Below are 9,940 nucleotides of genomic sequence, written 5' to 3'. Positions count from 1 at the left end.
CGATTTGGGCAGGCGCCGGGAGCGTGAACTTGCATTGAAACTTGCACGTTGATACCTACGTCACTGTGAGTGTGACTCTGTGTGACGTTTCTTTTTTCTTCAACCCACCATACCAACGCGTCAACGTTCAACACCAACGACTCCCTCACCACCACGTCGCCGCCATCCCAAGTCACCCAACGTTCAACACCGAAAACGACCTTGGCCGCCCAAAACCGACAACAACCACCCAACAAACCACACACCACGAAGGCAACAAGGGGCAAACGACGATGAACGCCCAACCAAGAACCACGACCGCTGAACAACAACGACAACATACCAATCAACAAGAACGACGACGGGCAAACGACGACCAGCGCACACGACAGTCGATGAGTGGCGCACCCCACAGCCCCAGGAGCCTCGAACTACCCAACGAGCGACCAGCGTGCACGAAAAACGAGGACCAGCGCCCTCGACAATCGTCGAGCGGCGTGGCAACTGCAACACAGACGGACGACGACGACGACGACGACGACGACGATGATTACGTCGTCGTCGTCATTTCATATTGGGCACTATAAGTAAGTCCCTCCACGTCTATTACCACCCACATGACTCACAGGACACCACCACCGTCGACCGCCCACTGGCGGTTGACGGCTAGCACTCCCCACGTCACCATATGACCCCTCCCCAAAGGGAAAGGCATGCCGCCCGTCAGCGGCCACATCACGGTGCAAAACGACCCCAGGCAGAACAGACGCCATTCAACGGTGTGACGAGGATATGGAAGGGCGAAAGACGGACGACGACAACCACGACTGCGAACAGACGACGACGAGGGCGGACTACCGGCGGACGACAGAGGGCTTACAAACGGCGGACGACGAGGGCGTACAAACAACGAGACGACGAGGGCGCACAAACAACGGACGGCGACGACGAAGACATCTCGAGCGCCCGCCACCACCACCTACACACGGCGACGAGGGCCAAATAACCCTCCCTCACTGCGCACCACCCCCTCTCCCTCTCCCTCACATCCCACTATTCCCCCTCACTGCCCACCACCCCTCTACCTCACTGCCCACCACCCTCACCCCTCTCCCTCACTGCCCACTACCCCTCTCCTTCAATGCCTATCACCTTTCCCCCTCCCTCATTGCCTACCACCCATGTCCTTCCCCCCTCTTCCCCTCTTTGCCTACCACCCCTCTCTCATTGCTTACCACCCCTTCCCCTCTCCCTCATTGCCCACCACTCTCACCCCTCTTCCTCCACCCTCTACCTCACTTCCCACTATCCCCTCCCCCTCACTGCCCACCACCCTCACCTCCCTCCCTCATTTCCTACCACTCCTTTCTCCCCTCCCTTATTGCCCACCAACCCCCACCCCCTCTCCCTTACTCCCTCCCCTTCTCTTTATTTTTTTATTTGATAGTCAATGTAGTAATGTAAATGTATGTAGTTCTATCCAATAAATTGCACCTTTGTCTAGTGAAATTTACAGATACATCTGTCAATAGATTCAGGATACAGTTCAAAAATATATCAAAAAGATGTTCTGTTTAGTTTAAAGATATGTCTGCAGAATATATCCTGGTTCAAGATATAGCTTGAGAATATATCTTGGTAATATATCCTGGTTCTATATATAGTTGAAAGATATATCCTGGTTCAGGATATGGTTTGAAGATATGTCTTGTGAATATATCCTGGTTCAGGATGTAGTATAAAAATATATCTTGGTTGAGAATGTAGTGGGAAAATGCAAGATATACTTGGAAAATAATGTATCTTGATTCAGGATATTGTTGATAAATATATCTTGGTTCAGCATATAATTAAAATATTTATAATATAGTTCAGAAATGATGTATCTGGATTCATGATATGGTTGAAAATATATATTTTGGTTCAGGATTTAGTGGAAAGATATATGTGGGTTCAAGATATAGTTGTCAAATATATTCTTCAGCAATGGGGTGTATCCTGAATATATATTATGCAGTAGGATTCATTCTGATGATTGAATATATACTCCCAAAATATGTACCTTCCAAGATTTCTACCTTCCCAAAATGCATATTTGATGCAGTTGTATGGGGTAGGATGTCGATTTGGTGTGGCATGTTTCTGTGTTACACTTGAAACCATACAGATCAGTTGAGTAACAGCAAGCACAAAGAGAATCATGGAAAATACAAAGAACCCCATATTATGACATGGTGAACAAAATTTGTTAGAGGAGAATGGAGTCTGTTGTCCATGAATTTACAATCAAGACTCAAGAAAAAGAGAGAGGAAGGGAGGGAGAGGAGGAGAGGGAGAGAAGAGAAGAAGAGTAAGGGAGAGACAACAAAGAACTTTGTTTGCAAAAGTGGGTAAAGAGATGTTTGATCACATGAAACAACAGAGAACTTTGTGAACTCTTGTCTGTGAAAGTGGGTTGGGAGAGATGTTTGATCTCACATTTGGGTGTTTGACTGGCAGGGGATGGTAATTGCGAGTGCAGCGAGCAATCATTGACTAAGGGTGAAAGGCCTGGACGAACAAGTACAAAATGAACATGCGCAAATTGTATCAGTAGATTTCTTGAATGGCTTATATCTCAGCAAGTGTTTACTCCCTGCCCCTAAAATCTTGGATTCAAGTGGGGACTAACAGCATTTACAATAATATGAGCAAGAAAAAAGGGTTTTGTTGCAGTTTTTATGATTATTTTTGAGGACAAAAACTGGGTGGTCAACACATGCATATGCAACATCGCTTCAATGATTCAAGTTTTGCACATAGGTACTGCTGATATTGTGTAGTAGATAAGTAGTAGACAACAGTATAGGCTTATATCTTGCAAAACTGTGATGTACAATTGCCACAACACTCAGATGGCGAAGTGAGCACCCCCGCAGAGTGCAGATAGATAATACAGATGTTGGTGGGGTATGCAGATAAGTGCAATTGGAGAGAGAAAGAGAGAAACAACAATGAACTTTGTGAACTCTTGTTTTTGAAAGTGGGTTGGGAGAGATGTTTGATATCACATGTGGGGGTTTGACAGGCAGGAGATGGTAATACAGATGTTGGTGGGGTATGCAGATAATAAGGTGCAACTGGAGAGAGAAGGAGAGAAACAACAAAAAACATTGTGAACTCTTTTGTTTTTGAAAGTGGATTGGAGAGATATTGAGTCACATGTAGGGTTTTGACTGTCAGGGAATGGTGATACAAATGTTGATGGGGAATACCGATAAGGTATAACTGGATCTCGGACTGAATTAAGAGCCAGAATTGGAGGGGATTTCTAAGCAGCTAAAAAATTCCATAGTGCGAACTGTATCCATAGTGTCAAAATGGATAATACCACAGCAACTCAGGAATCTTGGACTGAAGAGCTTCAAGGTGAATCACACATGTCATTGAGGCCCAAAATTGTTAGTCCGTAACACGAACTGTATTCATAGTGTGATTGGAAGTGCATGATACTTAAGCAACTCAGGTAGATCACAGATACTATTGATGCCCCTTATTGCTACCTACATACTGGGAGCACAAGCCAGACATAGTGCCAAAACCCCTGGAAATCATTGCAGAATCTTCCAGAGTATATACCCTAGACAGCAAAAAAATCACAAGTTTTTTGCTGAAACTAGGACCCCTGACACCCCTACAGACCAGAAAAATATATCCTTACCACATCTGTTTCACAAAATATATCCTAAGGCCAAGCCAGGGCAAAATATATTTCTAAGGTGTGACAGTGACATTTCAGGGTCCACTGACCAAAAATATATCCTTACTGCATTTCACTTGCAAAATATATTTTGGTGGTGTGACACAGACATTATAATTTTTGTGTGACATTTCAGGGTCCACGTGTCAAGAATATATTTTAGATTTCAGGGCTTTCTAGGACCCATATATATCTAGAATATAGATATGGTCCATGACATTTAGTCATGTAACTTACGTGGAGTTTGCATGACTAATAGTCAGTTGGCACTGGGTGACTGAAGTGTATGTTTGGGGGGGCAAGTACACTAGGTCAGTCAAATTTCCTTGTTTCTTATGATCTAAGGCTCGTTTACAATCTATTATAGTGTTGTTTGAAGGTCCTGAGATGATGAGAGGTTTATGTGTCTGCATTCCAGAGAAATGTTACATTTTCTGCTTGGGGGGTAAGTACACTAGGTCAGTCAATTTTCCTTGTTTCTTATGATCTAAGGCTCGTTTACAATCTATTATAGTGTCATTTGAAGGTCCCAAAGAGATGAGAGGTTTACGTGTCCATGCTCTCAAGATATTCTACATTTTCTCATTTTGGGGGGGGGTTAAGCTGTATCTCCACTTCAGGCAACCACCTAACCCTACCCTCTTAGGGTAGTTAGTCCATGCCAGTAAGACTACCCTATGAGGGCCCAATACCATGGTATGTCCTACCTATTCCTTGGAGTCCCCTGGGGGTAGCCAGGTACTCCCATGGTATTTACCTGGACTTCCATGGTTGGCTTCCCCCATCCTTGGGAGTCCCAGGCCTGTGGGAGTCCTGAAGATATATTGCATGGGATTCCCTCACCCAAGGGAATCCCATCCAAATTTATTTTGTTATACTGGAACTCCCAAGCAATATACACAAATCCAGGTTCCAAATAGAGTTCACTTAAAAGATAGCAAGCCAACAAGTCAAGTGGTACTTACTCATGAATCTGGCAATTATGCTATAGAGAGAAATAATATCACTGCAAAGATAGATCTTCTTGGCTCAAGCTAAACTCATACAAAAATTTTAGCTCTATGCTTAGTTCATTCACCTGCAGTGTCCAATCCTGATGAGCTGAATGGCTGGAAATCAAGTGGAAGGTTTGGAATGTTCAATTAATATGGACACCAAACCAATTTATTTACATGGATGAGAAAGTTAGTGTCCACCTGGATTGAATTCCATCAAGGAAATCAGCTGGTAACATATCTTAATAAGTCTTATAATTATCATGTAGAACTTTTAAAGGGTTGGATGGAAGGCCCACCAAGGCAATTGAGGATAGCACCCCTATGTAGAGATCTATCTGCAAGGGCTATCAGAACATCTGTGGGATTTCCAGCATGATCTGCACAGGAATCCCATTGCCTTTTGCTGGGAAGACCATGGATCTCCTGGGACTCCCAGAGAGGAAGTTGAATATCTATAGGACTTCCTGAAGTACCTCAAAATCTAACATGGGAGTCCCAAAGCCTGCCTGGGACTCCCAGAGAGGGAGTTGTGGACTTCCAAAGTCCCTCAAGATCTAACATGGGACTCCCAGGGATACTATCATTGGACTCCCAAAGCCTGCCTGGGACTCCCAGAGAGGGAGTTGAATATCCATAGGACTTCCAAAGTCCCTCAAGATCTAACATGGGACTCCCAAGGATACTATCATTGGACTCCCAAAGCCTGCCTGGGACTCCCAGAGAGGCAGTTGAATATCTGTAGGACTTCCAAAGTCCCTCAAGATCTAACATGGGACTCCCAAGGATACTATCATTGGACTCCCAAAGCCTGCCTGGGACTCCCAGAGAGGCAGTTGAATATCCATAGGACTTCCAGAAGTCCCTCAAGATCTAACATGGGAGTCCCAAAGCATTTGCTCAGACATCCATGGAAAAAAGAGAACTGAGGGTGGACTCCCACAAATAGAAACTGGAAGTTCTAACATAATAAGTTGCAGACAACATCAGACTAACTATCAAAATCCTCCCCACGGAAAGCATCTGCAAGGTCAATAGCCTCAAGAGTATCAATCAAATCCTCATCGAGACTTTCTACATCTGACGAATTCAGTTCGTCGACCCCGATGGATGGTCTGAACTCCTCCATATCATCGTAGTCATCATACAAACGTGAGGTGACTTGGGCGATTCGAGCAGCTGTGATCTCGTCATCTGTTGGGCCCCAGGCTGGAATAACAGTGTCAGCAGGTAAGGATTGTAAGGACTTCTTCCATATCGACAGGACATGGAGAAGTGGATCCTTCGTAATTGGAGTTGATAGCGTAACTCCAGTGAATCTAAAACATGATGAGAAGCTACACAAAGGGGTCAAATAGCAAAACGTACCAGTGTTATCATATGCGGAACAGGTGACATTCCACTCCTCTGAATACCAGATTTGTAGTACCTTACGTTCATGTTTAATGCACTCTTCCTCTTCAATGCATCTATCAAGCTCTAATCGCGCACGAATTCCCGACCTTACAAGATCGTCGCAAAGCCACAGTGGTGGGTCGGTCGTGGCGCCATCAAGTGAATCTTCCAATCCGGCATCCTGCCAGATTTCGTCGTCAACGTCCAGAGCAAACAGACCCTTCATGACAATCTTCGACGGGCAGACTGAGCCCGGAGGCGCCTTGCGCTGAGCTTTTAACCGTAGCATTACATCGCATAAGTTGTTGTAGTCACGAGCGAGTTTTTGGATGCTAGGGTCACGACGCTTCACGGAATCTTCGAGATGATGGTGAACTTTGCGCTCTGTTTTGTGGTACTAAGTAAACGCGGGGTGCAGAATGTTGAAAAGACATACCGTTGACATGGTTGCGATATGATCGTTCGATACGGTCAAGTTCAAACTTCCGGGAGCGCAGCCTTTCACGCAAGCGTAGCTTGAGGGCTCGGGCGTTCATCCTCGCTGCAATAAAAGGGCTTCCGAGCAGCTTCCCAAGCTTGGTTCTTTCGTGAACACCAAGCGCCGACTCGGAAGCGTGTACCCGAGACTCCGCAGAACTCAAAGCCTTCTTAGCTTCAGCTAGGCGCAATTCTGCATCACAAAGATGATAGTCTGAAGCTAAAGGATCCAATATGATGTTTTCTTGGTCTTGGACGCGCTTCCTCAGGATATCACGTGCTTTTCGAAGTCGGATGGCTTCAGAGACTGCATCTTTCCCCTGGTTTCTTGTCTGTCCTGGAAAAACTATTAACGCTCGAAGTTGCATGTTAACATTGAACGTACGTGGAAGAGGTTTGGTCTGAGCCTGTACCTGCGCAGACCATTCATCCCGGAGGACACTGTCAGGAACGCCACATTCTGCGAGCACCACTTCAGCAAGGTGTCGCTTTTCTTGACAATGACGAGATCGGCGAAGCAACCAGAAAGCCAGGCGACCAAGGGTTTCCTTATCTGCTTGTTGAACCTGTCGATCGAGAGTGTAAACGCGTTGATGTGACTATACAAGATACTAATGAGATGATATATTTTCCCAGATTAATAAAGACTTACCCCACACATGCGTAGATAAGCAATTAATTTCTTGATAGAATTCCAAAACCGCTCGCAGCCTTCGCCGTCGGAGAGTCCAAATCCGTTGCACTTTCGAGGATGGTATATGATCTGACAAGGCCACTGATGTCCGAACGCATGAAACACGGAAATAGCAAAGATCAAGCGGTGGAGGTATGCACTAAGAAAACCCCAGTTGACACAGCTTTTATGTAGCTGACAGCCAACATCGTAAAGTAACCCGACTGTATAATGGAGGGGCAGGTGTTGAAACAGCGTCTCAACGAGCGCCAGAGCATAATGCTGCTTCTCGCCTGCAGATCGCATATTGACGACCCATATCACACGGTCATGGCGGCAGAGAAGAGCCATCAGTGCGGTGACGGCAAAAAACTGTGTGCTAGCCTTTTCACGCGTTTCATTTGCAGCTGTGAAGCTCTTCTCGCAGCCGGCTAAGACGGATCGTGGAACCTTCAGTGCACCATCATAGCCATCTTCTTCGTCCGAATCAGGGTGGTTCCTACTAGTATCAACAGGCTTTTGGCGCTTCGCACCCTTCTTAGCCTTGTTCGGACGAATGCCCTCAACATATCCTTCCATCTTTGATGCAGTGGCGTCGGATAAGAAGACACTTCGAGGGTGCTGACGAGGTGGGTCAGACTGCCCTTCATTTTCTTTTTGCTTGAAGCATGCATCAAGACACACAACAATATCGGGGCTGGTAATTGAATCAGTCAAAAAAGTGACAAATATACGAACCAACGCGACCTACACATCACCTCCAAACCTCTGATTTGGGTCTCCCCCAAAGCATAGAGGGCACCGTGAACGAAGATAATCACTGGGGCGGTCGCGTGGGATTGGCATTGGAAACGGAGCTTTCAAGTCGTCAGCGTTTTCTGAATGACGTCGCTTCCGGGAAATGGGGGTGAAAGGAGGAGCTGTTGAGCTGTTAAGAGGCGTTGAGGGCCGAGAAAGTCCAGCATTCGTAAATGCATCTTCATCCTCAATTTCAACCATACTGACTGGGGGTGGTCGGGTACTAGGCAGAAGGGGCTCTGGTACTGGATCGTCATCAACGGTATCGGCATCAGGCAAATGTGTGGTCCGAGGAGTCGACTCGTTATCAGGAGCAGTTGATTGTGTGGCGCGAGAAGTCGATTCGTCATCGGGAGAATCAATGGTTTTTGTGCAAACCCCATCATTATAACCGGCAATGATGGTCCGGACATGATAAAGAACATTGTCGACGTGTTTGTTAGTAGCGTCTTGAAGTCCGTTGTACCATCTCAAGGCTTCACTAAATCGGCGTCGAAGGGAGTCCTGAACTTGAAGTCAGACCAAAATTCACCCGCCATCTAAGTAATAAAATACCTTTGTAGTAAGTTTATAACCTTGGCTTTGAAGAAATTCTTCAACCGTGTTGCACCATGCAGTGGCATTGGGGGAAATATGAAGAAAAAGTCGCGACACGAATTCTAAAACTCGAATATCAACAGCCAGGGAAGGGGCAAATGGTGCCGAGGGAAATAATCCGCGTTGGAGCAGCTGGACCGCAGCCGGTCGACATTTGCAAAATTGAAGTTTCAACCTTTCAAGAACTGGAACGCACTTGTTAGTATCTCAACGCCTAACAGGAAAGACACATACCGCAGAAACGAACTACGATAACCTCTAATGCTCTTGTGATACATTGACAGGTGAGGGTGGTGGCGAAAGCATCCTCGGGGATCGGCAGGCGAAATGATTCTGTCTGAGAAACGAGCCGCATGTACGGCATAATGAGGCGAGGGATCACTTCAGATTTCCAACGAATGGTTTGATTTTCACGTTTTCGTCGGTGATTAGAGACAGGAGAAGCAGCAATGTTGGCGGAAGGAGACGAAAAGAACATGATGCCACTTGGATCATCGAGATCGCCAGTGACATCAGCGGTTTGCGAGCCGTCCGCGGAGAGTGATGAGCAGCTATTGAGGGGTCGATCACCTGCGAAGCCAACCTGTCCTGGCAATGGCTTGAGATTTCTTTGCTGGCTAAACGTTCTCTCGTCTGGTAGGAGGACCAGTGGACGAATTCCACTTGGCCTGGAGAGGTAGTGGACAGCTTTGCCGCTTATCGGGGTGTAAGATAATGGGCTCGAGGATGGAGTGAAATTTTTTGGGATGCGAGGTCGCATGTCGGGAAGAGGTTGGAAGAGGAGGCAAATGTGAATGGAAAGGGATTGGAAAGTTCACGAAGTCGGAAGAGGAGGCAAATGCGGATGGAAGAGATCGGAAACTTCATGAGCGGCAGTCGACACAGGAGGGTGGCCCACATCTGCTAGCCACATCACGCGGAACTATGGCCACTCGCCCATTGTCTGCCCAAAACGGTTCAAAATGTAGTATTTGTTACTCAGATACAAGCCACGTTCTACGAGATAGAAAGCAGGCGACGCGTAGTCAACCTGGAATGACCGACGCAAAGTCAAGTCTGACATTTGAGTGAATCTATACCTCCACGAATTTTTGGATAGGAAAGCGTCAAAGCGGTTTTGTATCTCTTGCAAGAAGGAGGCAAATTGGCGATGTCTCGATTGCTTTGCCGGCACGGCATATTGTGCAGAATGTTGCCGAACATCCCACTGCAGGGACCCTTTCCACCGGATTGAACGTTGGACCGGCACCTTTTATGAGCCGAGCTGGCTGTGGAAAGTGGGTTTGG

The sequence above is a fragment of the Laccaria bicolor genome, genomic scaffold, assembly GCF_000143565.1.
Source record: "Laccaria bicolor S238N-H82 LACBIscaffold_15 genomic scaffold, whole genome shotgun sequence".
Classification (NCBI taxonomy): Eukaryota; Fungi; Basidiomycota; class Agaricomycetes; order Agaricales; family Hydnangiaceae; genus Laccaria; species Laccaria bicolor.
Note: the sequence above shows the minus strand (reverse complement) of the source record.